The sequence below is a fragment of the Falco biarmicus genome, chromosome 11 (assembly GCF_023638135.1).
Source record: "Falco biarmicus isolate bFalBia1 chromosome 11, bFalBia1.pri, whole genome shotgun sequence".
Lineage (NCBI taxonomy): Eukaryota > Metazoa > Chordata > Aves > Falconiformes > Falconidae > Falco > Falco biarmicus.
This window is the reverse complement of record NC_079298.1, coordinates 18,441,391-18,459,386: the sequence shown is the minus strand read 5'-3', so window position 1 is coordinate 18,459,386 and position 17,996 is coordinate 18,441,391.

The following is a 17,996-nucleotide window of genomic DNA, read 5'->3' as shown; positions in this document are numbered from 1 at the left end:
TAGGTGGGTAATTAGCGCTGGCGCCGGGCTCTGCAAGCGGGGCGTCCCTCCCGGCGGCCCCGCCGTCGAGCCTCTGCTCGCGAAGCAGCAAACGAGTCGCACACGCGGGTGGGACCGGCCTCCCGCGCGCCTGTCGCGGTGCAGCGGGGGCGCTTCCGCCTGCGCGAGGGTTGCGGTTGGAAGGAGAGCGGGAGGGAACTGCCTCGCTGCGGTCGGTCGTTACCCGTTTCAGACGCTAACAAACCCGGGTGATGCCGTTTGTAACGCTGCGCGGTTAGCTTCGCAACCGGGCGGAATCCCGCTGGCGCCGGGCTGAGACGCTCCGTAGCTCTCACGTGGGAGCCGCGCGCGTCGGGGCGGGAGGGCGGCGGGAGCACGCGGGGGTCCGGGGCAGCGCGAGCCCCCAAGGGCGGGACCCCGCGCTCGCGCAGGGGCGAGGCGCGGCGCGGGAAGGCGGGCGGTGCTGAGCTTCCCTCGTTAAGCGTTACGGGTGACTGAGCCTCCAGAGGGCCGCCGGCGTTTAGCCAAAGTTGTTGCCCTTTACTGGAGAGTTTGATTTTCCGTTACGTCATCGTTATAATTTTATTAATTGTATTTTTTTTTAATTTTATTTTTCTCCGAGCGGGCTGGCAGCGCAGGTAGCAGGGTGCCCCCGGCCCTCCTGCCGCCCGGTGTCGGAGCGGGGCCGGACGCGCCGTGAGCCCCGTGCCGGGCTGGGCGCTGCCCTGCGCCCCCCGGGCGGCCGTGGCTGCGGGGAGGCGCCCGCGGAGGGGCCGGCTGGGAGGCAGCGGCAGGTAAGGGGCAGCCGAGGGGGGCGGCCGGGCTCCGGGGAGCTTCGGTCACCGGCTTCGCTGGCCTGGTGGCGGCTCCTTACCGCAGCTCCTTGCACAGCGTGAAGACGCCAGGCGCGGGGCTGTGGGTGACCGTAGTCACCACAGAAGATGCCCGTCCCCCGTGCCTGCTGTCTTCAGGTAAACTCGCGTTGGGAACGGGGCGGTTGTGGGGAGCTCGCGTGTCGAGGAGGTGTTAAAGGAGGAGCTGCTCGCGTGTCCAGGAGGTGTTTAGGAGGAGCCTGCTCTGGCACAACTGTTGCGACGTGACTGGATGGATGCTGGCTCACTGCCCTGTGCCCTGGTTCTCCTATGGTGCTGATGCAAGGGCAGGATGAACAGCTATGGGGATAGGCTCAGAAATGCCGATTATGTAACCTTACAAAGACTTCATGCTTTATTTGTGGTCTAAAGAACAAGAAAAATATATTTTCAAAAGCATTGCTTTGCTGAAATAACGTTAAGGGAAATGTTGCTTAAAATACCTCATAAGGATACTATTTGGTAGACCTTGGCCATGGGTTAATGTCCTGTCTAGAAAGGAAAGTCTTGTCCTTGTTATGGGAATATCATCTCTAATTGTTGATTGTCTGTGCAGGAAAGTAGACAAGTTCTTCAAGTCAAAATTATATCTGAATGGTTCCTTAGCTGGGCTGAGTTCTAGAACATATTCACTTTTAAATATAAAACCATAACTTACAGTTGTTGACTTCCCTGTATACTCAAATGGAAAGACTGAATTGTATTGACAGTTATAATGTCTAATTTAGGTGCTAGTAAATGTGAATATTTGCAGGTTAGCTTTGCATGCAGTGTTAAAACAGTTAACTTGAAGCTGTTGCATTTATTCCTGTTTTCAGGAGAAAATAACTTGCTGTTAAATGGCATACTTACTGGAAAATCTTTCACTCCAACATTTGGTGAAAACATTTGTAACTTTTCCTGTGTGTGATAAAATGCCCGTGCATTAGTTGTTGTTCTGCATCTGTGTTCTTTGTTCTCTGCCAGCCACCTCTGTGCAATTCCCTACGTTGTTGAAATGGCTTATTAACATAGAGGAGTCTTTGTTGGTGTGTAAATAGCTGTAGCAATTTAGGACTCGGGTAAATCAGGGGTAATTTTACCATTTACGTATATGGAACACGGGAGAAGACTGCTTGTGGGAAAACAAGACAGTTATGTTCTTGGTGTGTTTTTAATATGTCCTCATTCCTTCTTCTAAAACAAAAGTATTTGCTTAGTAACGAGATCTCTTAATGCTGCCCTCCTTTCACCACAGGTGTTACTACTCATACTATTAAATGATACAGTTAAAACTGCTTTTTATGGCCCCTAAAAGTGCCCTCTGAATGGGTCTGCATGCTCTTAGTGCCGTAGAGCCAAGTGGAGCCAGTACCTGGCTGAAATGGTGGCTGCCACAGGTGCCCAGAATCGACTCCGTATGCTATGCTGGCTCAGGTGGCTGCACAGTGGTAGTCACCCTCTGCACCTGCCTGTGTCAGGAGTTACTGGCAGCATTGCAAAGGGTAGAAGAGTGTAGGGAAGTGGCATGTACCTGCCTTTCCTGCTGTGCCCTCACCAAACCACTGCTCCTGGCTACTGTCACGTGGTTTTGCTGAGCATCATCACGCAGCGTGCTGCTGCAGTGAGGACTGGCAGTGCAAGCAGTTCACTTGCTGCAAAGCACTGGCTTTCAAGGCTGAGGGTGGCAGTCATGAAGTAGAGTGGAGCCCAAAATGGGTATAAGTCAAGACACCCGGTGCGAAAGGGCATTATCCTGGAGTAAGTTTCACACTAAAGGTTTTTGTTGTGTCCATCTTTGTCGAATGCTCTGTTGCAGCAGAACAAAAGACAGTTTCATTTAATGCCATGTATGATTTTTAACTGAGTGGTATAGTGTCATCTGACCATCTGTAGCATTATACCCACTCAGTTGTTCCTGTCATAATTCCCCATAATCCACTGTTTTATAAGCTTCTCAGAGGGACATAGAGGACCTTATTTTCTAAATAGAATCTTTTCATTTCAAGATAAAAAAATGTCATGCAGTACCTGTGTTGCAAACTTCTATGTAGCGCACAGATTTCTTCATCTGACTCGGGTATTCAAAGCACTTTTGTTGTCATTGCACGTTAAATTACTTTGCAAAGAGAAATACAGCTCCGAGTGACACACAGATGGACTGGGCAATACTCATCAATGGTGGATCTGGCACAAGAATAGATGGAGATGGGAATTCAGTGTGTCTTTCCAGGAGTGTGCACCTGTGCCCCAAGCAGCCCTTGGGTGTAGATACCTCTCTGATGAGCGTCAAGTGGTCTCAGCTCTTACTGGAGTTGCTTCCTTGCAGCTCTGACATTGCTTGCTCTGCCAGAGACTTGTGGGCCACACAAACTGCAGGTTTCACTAGCACAAGTGTTTGGTGAGTTAACCGATAGGCAATATTCCTTACAAGGGCAGTAAATGAGTTAAAAATTGTTAATGAGAAGCAGGGTTAAACTGTCCTGTGCAGAGATCTGTACTTTCTCTGGTACCTAATGAATTAGGGGGTACTGTGCATCGTATACATATTTTTAGTAACTATGTTGGTAAATAGCAACAACCTCAGAGATAGATATGCGATGCTGAGCAGAGTTGGGCTTTCTTCCAGCCCAGCAACCCTTTCCCATTCAGCCCTCCTGTTAGGTGATTGCAGGTGTTTGCTGATAAGGTCATCGGGCATACAGCCTGCTCCCTCCCTGTGCAGGGTTTGTGCTGGTCACGGGAGTGAGCTCTTTTCACGATTCTGTGGGATTCAAGCCATCTGATTTCTTTTATTCTGATTTGGAGAATGAATGAAGTAGCTGCATCAAAATGACACAGTACTAGAGAAATATGCTATAGGGTGGTTTAAATTTAGTGACGTTGTTGGTAGCTTTGGTGTTTAATATATTATGTAACCAGAAGCAGTTGAGAAAGCTTACTGGCATGCTGAAAAATAATTTCCTCTGGCACTTAAAATAATATCTACCAGAACGGGTAAGCTGGACCTGACAATATTTTTCCAATCTTTAGTTTACTTAATTTGTGGAATGATTTGCCAGATTAATGAGCATGATTGCCTACAGATGTGTGGTTGGGTTATACTCAGGGTGCACTAAACTTCACTATGTCGCACACCAAGCATAGAGTTTGTGCATACCTTTATTTTTGTCTGCAGTGGTTTCAGAGCGTGTGTTCCTCTCCTGTCACCACATCCTTTGGTTTTATTTTGAAATGTGAACCCGAGATGGCTCCCTAACTTTCTTCAGCCGTGAAATGCCTTTTGACATACTGAGAAGCTAAATGCTTTGCTCCACAGGTTTGCCACTGAGTATGACAGTACTGGTCAAAACTGGTGAATAACAGGAACATAGGTAGCAAGAGAATTTTTTTGAAAAACAGTGTACAGTGCAGTAGTTTTGTACTTGCCAGCTTACAAGCTGTTGGTACCTTCCTTGCATGCATCGTTACCGCTGTCAGAGTAGCATGGCTGTTTGCTGTGGTAGAGGAAGGCACCGCTAATGCAGACCATTCTTCCTGAACTGTGAAAGTTTGCAATTTTTCTTCCCCTCCTTTCACCCACCCCCAGCCTGCTCAGGTGGCGGAAACGGTAAGCTTTGTCAGTCTTACAGCTTCCAAATGTTGGCAAATCTAGACTTGAGGAAAAAGCTTTAATAGCAACATGAGTTATCATCTAATGTGAATCAGTGTTCAAACTATCCCAGTATACGTTCTTATCTGTATTTGAATACAACTTTTTCATAGAAAACATGTTTGAATTGCCCAAGCACTATCCATTCAATATATTTATAACCTCTCTGCCTGTTATAGATCTTCTTTCAAGCACGCACATACATGTACTATCAGTGATAATAGAAAACCTACTTAGGATTAGAAAGCTGAAGTAATTGGATGGCTACACTTAACGTCAGAAACACCCATCTTGGGAAGAAGCTTGGCTCTCAGTCGAGCTTTTGGAATGATGGGATCTGCTTCAGAGTAATTTTTTTCTCCTGCACAGGCTGCAACAGCTCAGTGAGGATAGCTTTACTGACTATTACAGTCAAGTCAGGTAAATAAAATTGGTATACAGTTTTGATTTAGTTGGCTGCTGTATAACCTGTTCTACAGTTCTAGGACAATTGTATATCTGCTTTTGTATCAACAATGATAACAATATCCAGTAACACTAATATGCATACTGTCATGTCAGCTTTTTTGTTATTTAGGAATTTCTCACCTGAGTTGCGGTTTAGCTTGCAGAGCCTCAACAGGAAGTATAACACTGTACTGTAATTATTTAATCAACAATAAATTGTACTTTCCTGTGTTGTGCTATTGTGGTTTATTCTTTCCAAAGAAAATAACCATATCTTTCAGAAGCAACTTTGCTTTCATTGCACATCTGCTGGTGAGCCATCACTCTTCAATATGCTCTAGTAACTGGAGTCTAGCAATGTTTCTTTTCTTGTGTCCATACCCCTATAAAATCTAATACCAAGTTTTGCTGTTCTATGAGGAGAAATGGTTCCACAGGTTGACTGTGTTGGTCTTAAGACTATGAAGTGTTGAGATTGTTTCTAGTTCTGGGAACTGTATGTGGAAATCTGAAAGCAACTCAGCCATAAGACAGAACCAATGTACTGCAGATTGCAGGCTGTCATACTGCCTATGCAGTGTTCTGTCTCACCTCTGGTCGTTAGTAGGTGACAGCAATGTCACCAGTTACACGTAACCAGCATTTCCAATAGCAAAGGTGCTGACACCAGGGCCTGTCAGGCAGAGTTTTGTCATCTGCAGGAATTCCCCTTCCTCCCATCTCTCTAATGCTGGGTTTCACTTGTATTTTGGTTCTGTAAGTCTGCATAGACAAGCTTATAAAGAATAATTCTCCTTTCAGAGAAGGGAGGGCTGCCTCAGTCTGCAGGATGTGCTTGTTCAAAACGCTGGTGAAATAATCCATTTCCAACCCCAAGCCCTTCAACACAAAGGGCTAAGGTTTTGTGGTGCCATGGCAATAAAGGAACTACTTAAGCATTACTGATGATTTTTCTTAACTATTGTTACTGTTTTCTGCAAAATTGCTGGGGAAGAGAGGGAGATTTTTCCCAACTTAACTTTTTCTTGTTGCCAGGGTCAAGTGAAAGAGCAGTCTAGCAATAATTACCCTAGCCTTTTTGCACTGGTGGTTATTGGTTACTGGGAGAGATTTCTTCTGGAAGCTTAAATTCCTGTGGACCCTCTTTTTACGTCAAATGATGGAAACGACCCTACCTCTACTTTACTGTTTTCTTAAGAATTGCTCCTCAGCTGTTTTCTGCAAATTAGTATCAAGTAAGTATATTTTTTTAAAAAGAAAATCTTGTGCTATTTTAGCAGGCAGAATATAAGGGCCAGCAGCATTTCTGCAAACAGATATTGTCAGCCAGTAGTTTGAGAAGCATTTATCTACAGGAACTACAAGACAACCAGGCATGCACCAAACCCTTCAGGGCTGGTGGTCCCAGCCCTCACAGATAACAGAAGGCAACCACAGCCGCTCTGCAGCTGCCCTGCTGTCCCTTCCTGGGAGCTCTGGGAGGCCGTGAGAGCTGTGGGCAGTCAAGCTGCTGAGGAGGTGGGCTTGGGCAGCAGGAGTGAATGGGTTTAAGCTATCAGTATTAGGCTGGCAGGTTGCAAGGAAAACTGTCATGATGGTTTCTGGAAAACCGTATGCTTTGAATTGAGTTCAGTCAGGCTCCACTGGGTTGTAATATTTCTCAGGCTGTGTAGTTGCTAATATCAGGGCTTCTTTTTGAAGCATGGTGAGTGGCACTTAGTAAAAAAAAGATTTTGGGATCAAGCCTATAATTGTCGCATACAAAAATACAAATCAAAGATGGCATCATTAAATTTACTAGTTTTTAAAAGCAATTTGCTTTTCCTGCATATTTCAAGTTGTTCTGGCATCACATGAAAATTACACCTTTAGTATCTTTTCGTAATGCAACAAAATATTAGTGTTCCTCAAGAGTCTGAAATGTCACTAACCTGTAACTTATATGAACTAAGTGTGTCACAGATAGTTTCGGGGTTAACTTGCAAACCTAATTTGTATAATCTTAGCAATATGGGAAAACTGCAGTTTGGAAGATTAAAACACAGATTATCAGAGGTGTAGAAAGGCCAAGTATTTTCTAATTACTGCTCCAGTTAAGGAAGAAAAACCCAAAATCTTCTCAAGCTCCCCCCAAAGGAGATCTCTAGTTTAAACAAGAAATTGTAATTAAGAACATCAAGTAAAAGAATTACATAATGCTGCTCCATTTTGCTATTAAAAGCTTAAACTTTTTCTCCATTAAAATTGAAAGAGGAAAAAAAAATCCAAAAAGGATTTAATTAACTAGTAAACATCAGTGTTTATAAACTGGGAAAGTGATTTGATTTCTGTAGCAATAGGATAGAAGTCAACTTGCAGATTTTAAAGATCAAAGTTAAAATAATTGCAAAACCCGTGATTGGATATTTATTTATTTATTTATTTTAATTGAACTTTTAAAGTCGGTATTTTGGGATGTTTTTTTCCCCACTTACTATGGGTTATTGGGATTTGGTATTTAACCTTGCATTTATTCTGTAAGCTGTAAGTTAAAAGGCTAAATTATCTGGGTGACCTTTAATAAAAACCTCAGTGGTAGAAAGTTGCTCTCAGATACATCAGCTGTGTCGAGGGACTGTAACCCGCAAATTTCTGCCTTCTGTTTGTGTTTGGGCTAGACTGTAACTGAAATTGTTTCAGTTAGGTGTAGTTCAGATCAGCAACAGTGTATTAACTGGTCTGAACTATGAAGGGTCATGGATGTAAAGGCTGTATCCTGCCAGCTGCTGAGAGCTCCAGCCTGAAAGAGTGAGCAGAGCCTTAGTTTTCCCTTTCCCTTGGTCTCGAGGCTGTGGCAGCTTCTCTCCTGCTCTCCAGAGCCTGCTTCCAGGGTGGCAGAAATGGAAGAGGGGCAAGATGCTGAGCTGTACAGGGTGGTCCTTCCAGGGGATCAAGAGACAGTAGTGTTGAGTAGAAAACAGCCTTGCAGTTTGTCAGGGCTGGTTTCCCGAGGGCTGCGGCAATGGGTGGTATTCGGTGGAACCCGATATTTTAGAAACTTAGGGCGGGATGCACGGACGTTACTGCGACTCTTCTTGTGTTAGCAAGCATTAGATCTAAACTTCTGTCAAGTGTTTGAATGAGTGAGCTCTTGCACATTGCAGCACAGTTTTACAACGTGCTTGCTTGTGTTGTAGTCTCTCGGTAGTGAAAAGTCTCTTACCTGAGGGTAGCACAAAGCTAAAAATGTTTTTTCTGCCATTATTTCATGGAAATTCATGAATTGTTCCTTTAGAGCAGCACCGCCTGACTCAAGGTGATTGCACAATACCCATTGAGGTGCTGGCAGGCAGTATTCAAGAGAATAACCAAAGAATTATGGCTGTATGGCAAACTGCAAGAATACCTAGTGAAAGCATAGGAGCAGTGAGTGCAGATACCAAATACTTCAGCTGTGACCCATGAGGTCCGTCCTGGTGATGAGCCCAGGTATCTCCTTAGTTTGTGCCCTGAGGTACTCTGAAGTAGTAGCAGTCTGATACTAGAGTTGAGTAGAATGTTTCCTGTGTACATTTTGCTATCCAAGATGTGGCCCTGGAGCTGCATCCTCATGGGTGGATTGATGCCCCGGGACAGAGTTCTGAAACCACATGCAGGAGGAGGGGCCGACAAGATCTGCAGCAGACTGTTTCTCGGGGTCCTCCCATAACTCTTCACATCTATTGATCTAGGGCAGTTAGAAGTTTCACGTTAGATGTACTTGTTTGATATCTTGATTCAACCTTGAGTTATCAGTAATTGATTTTATTATTTTTCTTTAATGCAGATAATGCTTTAAATAAGCAATAGTTAGGTTTCATTCTAAAACTGTGTTTCTGCACTGTAGTAATTTCTCTGTGTTACCAGTGATCATCTTTTGTTTCAATAACATTATAACCTCAACTTTTCATATAATCAGATTTTCATTCTGGTGCTCTTGATACCAGTTTCCATTATTACAGCTCATCTGATATCCTTTTCCCTGAAATATGCTATTGTTTTGATTTTGTTGTATGTTGCAAAGATACACATTGGGGCAGTTAATTAAAACAGATGATTTTCTGCTCCTGAGGTGTGGTGCTGTTTATGAATTATACAGTTTATGTTCTTACCATTCATGACTGGCAGAACTGTTTGACTGTGTTATGGCTCCATTAATCTCTCTCTTAACTATTTATAGGTAATAATTGGTTTAAAATTTCATTTATCAAGCTAGCTACATAAAGTGTAACTTCTAGTTACTCCTGGGGCAGCAGCTGTAGTGGGAATACTAATCAAATGGCATGGTCACAACAAGTCTGCTATTAATCTGGTCTGTGTATGGATGCAGCAATTTAGCTACACACGTTCCCTCACAGATTTTTAAGGAAGTTTTAAAGGTGTTCAGAAACTCTCATCTGATTTAACTCTTTTGCTTCCTGGTGTGATTTCCTTTAATTTACAGATCAGATGGGTACCTCTGGATCATGCAGGATAAACAGCTTTTTGAAAAATGATAAAATATGAGATTTTTCTGAATATCAGCAAGTTCTTTAGTAGCTACTTTTTTTTATGCTTATGCAAAAACTGTGTGTTCCTTTTTATGATGTTCACAGAAAAGGGAGGACAAAGCTTTCAAACTGTGCTGGCTAAAATCGTATGGCAAAAACATATTAATATATCTCAGTAAAAGAGAAAGGATTTAAAGGTGCTGAGCATTCGATTTTGTGCCACTGAAATCCACGAGCACCGTTAAGTGTTTGGAGAAATGTATTTTTCCTCCTTTAGTACCTGTAAGCCCATGTGTACCCTAAGGATTAATCTCTTTAATTTAGATTATTTGCCCCGAATGAGAAACAGCCTGAAGGTTACTTGGCCCTGTATAACTACCACATGGAACTGGTTGTAAACATTATTACTGCAGTTCTGTTGCAGCCCAGGTGGAAAGGACAAGGATTATTATTAAACAATTTTATAGCACAACAGATGCACATGCAAACAGTCTTAACGCAGAGGAGACAAAATAGGACAACAGCTCAGGGAGAAAAGGATATAGGGATATCACTGGTGAGAAGGCATCAGGTAAGGAAGACTCTAAACCAGGTGGTTTGTGAGGGTAGGGAGGTCCGCTGAGGACCACATGCAGGAGAGTACGCAAAGTGGGAAGGGCTGTGTTAGGATGCCCCACACTAGGTTTCTTCTGTATGAACAGTGATGGGGTTCTCCCAGTAAGCTACAGCATGAAGTGAATGGATCAGTTTAATTGTCAGATCCTGGTTATTCTGCCACTGTGCACAAATAAATGTATTTACACTGAAATTTTCAGTGAATGCTTTACTGTTTGTTGGTCTTTGCTTTTCCTGCCTTAACCTCAAGCATAGTAAAGTACGGCTGCCATTGCCATATGAAAGAACCAAAACAACTTATAATCTTTTTTCCCCAAAGCTGTTCTTTCAACATACATATTTTTGATTAATATTTTTGTGCATGTAGGTATCATATTGATTGCTTTGGTAAGGTAGCCTGTTGTATATAAGACCTAAGCCTGATGAAGGAGCTAGGACCAAACCAGCTAACTTTTTGCACCATTAGCCATTTATTTGCTGAAATAATGGTGAAAAAATAATCAGCTTTTCAAAAGTACATAAAATTGGAATATATGTGTTATTTGTAAGATCAGCTTTGGAATTAGAGTTGAATAATTTTTTTTTTAAAGGGCTGGAATTGTTGCACAGATAAATTTGTGTCAGTACTGCACATTCACCAAAAGAGAGCAACAGAGGCACACTGTACATCCTTAAGGCAAGTGGCCATTTTACACTGTAAGCAGGAACATATTGTCCTCTGTTTTAGGGTCTATATTTTACCTGCCTCTGAATGTGTTAAAGTGGTGCAATTATTAGTTAGGTTTATGGCTATTGATGATGTATGTTTTATGGATCGTATTTTTTCTCTCAGATGTTTATGTACATGTTTCCTCACTCATTATGATTGCATTTAGGATACATATTTATACATTTGCTGAAACATTGCTGCCTTTTCTTCTGTTAGAAACTTTTTTCAACAACAGACTTTGCCTTCATGAATTTTCTTTGGCTAAGATTAAAATGTACTTAACATTTTTAGTTTCCTTAAATGCTTTGGCATGATATCAGCTATATTGAAAAAAATCTTGTGGACTTAGAAATGTGAATTTTTTAGTAGTAAAGATTTTTACCGTCCTGTGTAGAGACTCTTTTATTTTACATTGTTTCATTCTGCTCAATAATCCTTTTAGCCCCAAAACTAATAAATGTACTCAGATTGTCAAAATACTTATTTAGGTAAGCATGTGGAAGTACCTTGAAATCTCTTTTCTAAAATATTGTGTCCATCTTAAGTTAGTAACTGTGAATTCTTTAAAATAAAAACTTGAGATAGTGATCCTCAAAATAAAATAACAAGGGATTGTAGTACATAAGGTTGTTTTCAGACAAGTACTTATCTGCAGCATCCCAAACCTACTTGTCTCATTTCTTGTAACTTGGATTTGGGATTGGTTATTAGTAACTTGTTTTTTTATATTGTCTATATATTACTATGTCTTGTGGTCCTTAGCTGGCATAAAGGTGTTGGGAGCATGGTCTTGTGACCTGATTTAGAGCAGCACTAGATCCTAGGATCTATGTAGGCTGAAATGAGAGTAACTCTTACTGCAGCAGGCAAGGGAAAGGGGGAGATGGCAGTTTTTTTCCTCCCTCTTGTATGCAGGGGAGAATGAATGGTTTGACTCCTTTCTCCTTGTTTTATTTCCTGTGTAGCCCAGAGGTTGAAATAAAACAGATCCAAGTTTGTTACAGCTATATTTCTGCTAAACCAGTAGAAACTGAATGTAAAGTTTCCAGTCAATTCCAATGTCCTAATAATAGACACTTTTTCAGTACAGTAACATGGACTGCACACAGTAGGCTTGTGTTTGAGAGGACATACTGTGAACTGGGGCCCTTGGGTGGTGACAGTGCCGGAGGTCCAATGTGCAGCTTGTGCCAGTTGCTGCCCTGCTCAACAGCACGGATGCCCTCAGGCGAGTCCCGAACTCTGCAAAGCCGCTTGAAAAGATCCTGTAGTCCAAATGGCTTTACTAGGATTCGCTTAAGGGGGTCCAACAAAATGCCATCTGAATGACATCTTCAGGCCTGTGGAAGGATGGAGGGGGTCAGAAAACATGAAAAATGGAGCTGCTGAAGAACTGCTGTAGCAAAAGCAGCATCCTATTGCATTTATTAGAATGTGGATGATGCATAGTAACAGAAATGAAATAAGAGATGTATGTAAAATAGGAGTGAGTTTGAATCTAAATGTGGCCACAGGCGATGCAAATGATAGTATGCTTTTAATAGAAACCTCACATGAAAGGCTTGCTGGAGCCTGGAAGTGCTAGGTGTGTGGGTCACTGGAAGGAAAATTACGTTCTTCTGTAGCCTGGATTTTTGAATGTATGTGCCCCTATTTACTTCTATTTAAAATAAAAAATAATTAATTTCAGAGTTCAGTATTCTGTGAAAGTTCCCTGTGAAGAACAAAAGGGTAGTTTTGATAGATGCTTGGTGTGGGAGTGAAAGTATGTTGGGCTCTGGAGAGCTAAGCAAAGATACAGCAAGATTTGGCTGTGCCGGAGGCTTTGAGCCCGCTTTTGTTTGTTGTGGTGTGTCTGTTGGAATAAGCCGCTCTTCATCTGAGACCTCTGCGCACAGAGAGTGACCCTGTGTGTGCCAGGCAGACTCTGCCCCTGAAGAGCCACTCTCACATCTCTTTGCCAGCTGCGCATAAGCATTGGATTGAACCTGGTTTTCACTCCCATTAGAAGAGATGTCTGCATAAGCTGCCCAAAGCCTAAATGTAGGGACTGCGTGTAAATAAAACAAAATATGTGTGTATTTACAGATCTATGTGCACGTACAGACAAAGTTCAAAAGTATTGTTCAAAGTATTTAAATCCAGAATTCTAGAATAATAGACTGTTCAATAAAAATGTTTTTCTGACTGTTAGCCAAGACATTGTCCTTTTCCCAAATATTTTCAGACTAAATAAGCATTTGAAAGAAGTATAGAGTAATAATTCTGAGGCTGCCAAAGCATTTAAGGCTTAGGATTCTGGATGCTTCACATCTGAGATTGAAATAGAGCATTTCTGAAACTCCTGTTTCAGAAGTATGGGCTTTTGTAAAATAATCCGGGCTAGTTTTATGCAGAGTGGGGGTATACTGGCTCTGTCCAAACGAGAGGTTTGTGGCATAGTTTAAAAAGCTGAATTCAGAAAGGCAGTTGTAGGACCTTGTGGATCACTCTGTTTTATAGACTGAACTTGCTTTCCTAATGCTGACTCCCAATATGTGACAAGGCTATTCCCTCTTTCTGAGTTAATGAAGTTCATCGTAGGTTATACAGCCAGGCTAGAACCCTGGCTGGTTCCCCTCAGCATAAGAGGCATCTAAATGAAAGACCCTCATGGATTTCTGAATCTATGTTTCTGTACATAGTTCTAGAACAAAAAAAAGGATATTTCCTAGAAATTATTTTTTTGTGAAATATTATTGAACCGACTGTTCTTTTGACTTGCTATATTAATTGTCTGTGTACACAATCAATTAGGAATGGTATTTTAACTATTGTGTAAACTTATCAATGTGGATTAAAATTACTTCAGTATGAATGCCAGTGGTACACAGAGAGAAAAAATATGACTCAAAGTTTCCAGACAAAGTTTGTACAATTGCTGTGAACAAAAGGTGCTTATCCTTTACTAACAAGTTATATAATGGTCAATATAATCTGCAGTGTCGTTATTGAACCATTCTTATTTAGAGCAAGGTGTGTAATATTCATGACTGTCACTGTTCTGTTCTTTTGTCGGTGGAAAGCTTCTGCTCATGATGGTCTGGTTTGCAGGAATGCAAACAGTGAAACCACCAGTCCTAGACCAAAAAGTCTGGGAAGTTTTGCTAAATGAGTTTGTGTAGCTGAGAACATGCTTCCTTTAGGTTCCCACTCACTGAAAGTATGCAAAACTAAAAAATGAGGGCCACTGTGTAGGTGGGATGATGTTTCTGTAGTAGTAAGCAAATGAGTGTGGCTATGCTGAGAACTTTGTGTGCACAGGGAGCGCCCTCATATACACAGGAGCTGCTCAGAAGTTCCTTGCTTTAGCCTGCACCTGTTGAGAGTAATGGGCTAGTGCTTCAGACCTGAGCCCTGTTGCTCAAAATTGTGATGATTTCAGCATAAAAAAACAGTTAAGTATGATCCTTGGAATACTCTTCATGGTCATACTGTGCTTCTGTGAAGGTCAGATTTGGAAGGAACTTTACGCATACGCATGCATGCGCACACACGGATGCGCACACACACACACTCACTAAAAAACAACAACAACAAAACTGTCATCTGTTTCCCCCATGTTTTGGCCATATTTATTAGTGATCCAAATCTATAGTGGTATTCCAAATCTTTGCTGATTTTTAGTCTACCTCTTTCTAGTTTCCCTCTATTGACAACTATTTTCTGCTCATCTGTCTATGCAAAGCAAAGCCTAAAACTATTTCTGCAGTTGGTAATGGAATTTCTGGCAAAGGTAGATTTCAGCTGCTAAGAGAGAGAAATTATTGGAAGGGGAGAAACTTCCAATTCAACTCTTGCTGTGTTTGCTTCTATGATTTGTTTGTGTAACACAGTACTGTAGCTCTTGCCACCTAAACAACCCTGCATCATCTGGTCCCCTGCTGTAAGGGTGAGATGTCTGAAAGAGCACAGCAGGGGTATGAGAGCTGCAGAACTTGAAGATCAGAATTGACCAATACAGAACTCACAATAATTGTTTAAATCTGTAGTATCCAACTGGTGGTGGATGATGGCTTCAGACTTCTGCTTCTCATAATAGTTTTAATGAAGCTGCGGCTTTCCAGCCATGTATGATGTGCATTTGGAGATTGGTTGTTGCTCTGCAGTGCCCTCAGCAGCAGGATGTAGACAATGCCGCCACACCACTGAAAAGATATAACTGTGTTACTGAAACAAAGCATGTGAGCAGTAGGATGATGTTAGGTATTTTTCATGAAATCATTTTGGCTTTTGTTTTATACAGGAAAGCTTCCTAAGACCAGCAGTGATTTAAAATGCTTTTAAGCATATGACTGAAATGTAATGTGAATTATCATTTCATATTTCATTGCTATTCTTCGTGTGCCGTCAGTGATTCCTGGCTCTGTAATTTGTAGCTAAGTTAGGCCAACCTACAAATCCTGATATTTTTGCATAATCTCTGTTGTGAACAGTAAAAGCATGTGTATTCCACTAATCCATATTCAGATACAAGCTTGCAGTCAGAGCACTAAATATAGCTTGTTTTTAGGCCAGGAAAAATAAGTTATCATTCTTTTCCCATGAAAACACACTTTGAAGCAACTGAAATATTGCCTATTTCGTGTGGTTTTGTTTTTAAAACTATTTTTAAATATTCCACCACAGAGATTCTGCCCACAGAAAACAGCAGGAGAGTTTTCTTACATAATAACCTGACAGATGTGTCATGGTATCTAATCCCTTAAACCTCCAAAGCCCTCTGATAGTGGATGTTTTAAAAGGCCAGATTGAAAAGCATGCTGCTCTTTTATTGAGCCTTTGCCTTCAGTGCCCATTCCACACTCAATCGCTTTATTTCGCTAAAGCAGAGTATGTGATAATTTAAAGTCAAGAGAAAAAAAAATATATCTTAGAAAACAGAATTAAAAATACTATTAAAATAATTAATGCTTAGTGAAAACACAGTTTAAAATCTGCATTTACATCTGGATCTTCTAATTCAAGTCTTTTTTCCATGCTTTCTCTGAGGTTCTATCAAGAAGTAAATCAATAATAATTACACACACAAAATGACCAGCAGACTTGCAACTGAACCATCAAGATTTTCACATTCCTTAACTATGCAACCGTGTAATCATATTACTGTAACTCTTGTACTCTTTAGTCTCAGGCCTTTTTGTGCCTTCGAGCATCCTGGCTGAGTACACCGTGGGCCATTCAAAGTTGGAGACTCCATCTTCTGCTTGCCTGGGGAGGCACCTGGCATTCTTTTTAAAATAACGAAGTCATTAGAATGGTTTTTGCCTCTTAGCTCATTTTAGCCTTTTCTTTTACAGAGCAGTTATAGCTTTAACAATACAAATGTCAGAGGGAACATGAATTCAGAGGAGCAGGGTTTCAGTTAATCACATTAAGTAAGTTCCCCTGATAGTTAGATCCAGCAGCATACAACCATATTTCAGCTAGCGGGAACTTTGGATAACTGAGGTTTGGGTAATCAGCATTGCAATACATGTGACTACTGCGTTTGCCATAATTTTGTGTTCTACATAATTTAAAAAATCATATCATATAATGTTATGTGCGAGCTGCATCTGAACTTGTATCTAAGCTTAAAGGAAGCAAAGGTTTAGAAAGAAAAGCTGATTTATTTGAGATTTTTGACACTTTCAAAAGTGCAATGTAGTGTTAAATGTTTAGATGAAAAATGGTGTTTTAAAATACATAAGTATACCTAGAATTTCTCTCAAAAATATTGTTAATGGTTTTTTTTGATAAAATCATAGCTTTCTAGTTTGTATAATAATCCTTGCTACTTTTCATAAGGCAATTATTTAGGGCTTTTTCTTTGAAATGTGAACTGACTTGAGATATCTCACCTAACGAGCTTATCAAAGATTTGTGAAATGACACTCTGGGACTGAGAAACTAATCATCTCTTTGATGACACAAACCGGTCTGTCTTTTTCATGAATGCAGCGGCTAACCTTGGCTTTACACATGGTCAGTTTCTACATATTTTTTTTCAGCTTTAAAAAAACCCAACCATTTCTCAACAGACTAATCCTGTAATTCAGTGATTTCTTTTTCAGTGAGGATTTCTCGGTGATTTTTAGTTCAGTTCAGACTAAGGTTCTTTATATACCAGCTGTATACACATAAAATGTAAGATAAAAACAAAAGAGGACAGACAAGAAATGAAGATTATACACAAAGACTTCTAGGTTAAAGTGGTTCTGCCAGTCTAGCAAATGTGAAATACAAGGTTAAAAAAAGGTCTTTGTTACTCAAGTGGCACATGTTGTATTACAGACAAGAGCTTTTCTTTGTGTAGATTACAGTGCTGTCTAAGGATGGCCTCCATTCACTGTACAGCTCTCCTTACGGGGTCAGGCTTCCTCTGTATTTCCACTGCTTTTCTTGTGGAGAGCTGATGATTTCAAATTATCGCCTCTCTTTTTAAAAATTATTATTATTATTAATTTTATTGCTGTGAATAACTTAAAAAAATCTATTGCTGTGAGGGCAGCTTGATGCTTGATGCCTCAAATTATGATTTTAACAATTGGGCTTAATATTACTGTATCCTATAGCATGTGCGTTCCTCCTACACTGATGAGATTGGATAGTGGGTTTCAGACCTTTGTCCCAACATTCACACATGTTGTTTGGGAATGGGAATCAGTGATAAAGTGTAAATGCTGCAGTCCAGGCAAATATGGCAGCCCCTTGCTTGATGTGACTGTTAGGCCTATAAAAGAAAGGAGAATGTAGAAGAAGGAGAAGTTGTTCTCTTCATTTCAGGCTGGCTGAAGCAAAGGAAACCTCTGTTGGTTGGTTTGATGTTAATTTTACTGGCTGTTGAATAATAAGGGTTTTCAGAAGCAAGGGTTTATCTTTTCATGGAACCACTTCATTCCAGAATTGGTGCTTTATTCCGTACACATGTCCCTTTGGTACTGTTCTAATCCCTCTGTAACAAAACAGCTGTTACTGGGGAGTGCCTGCATGGAAAACTGTTACAAAAACCTCTGTTGTACAGTCTTTGGCTGCTATTTTGGTCACTTTACCTTAGCTGATGTGTCCTCAAGCCTGATTTCCCATTGCTGGAAACACTCTACCATTTAAGTTCCTCAGTTAAGGGAGCACTAGATTTCAGCCCTGCAGTACCATAAGGAGTTGAGGGCGCTGCTCAATTCTGCTGCCTCTCT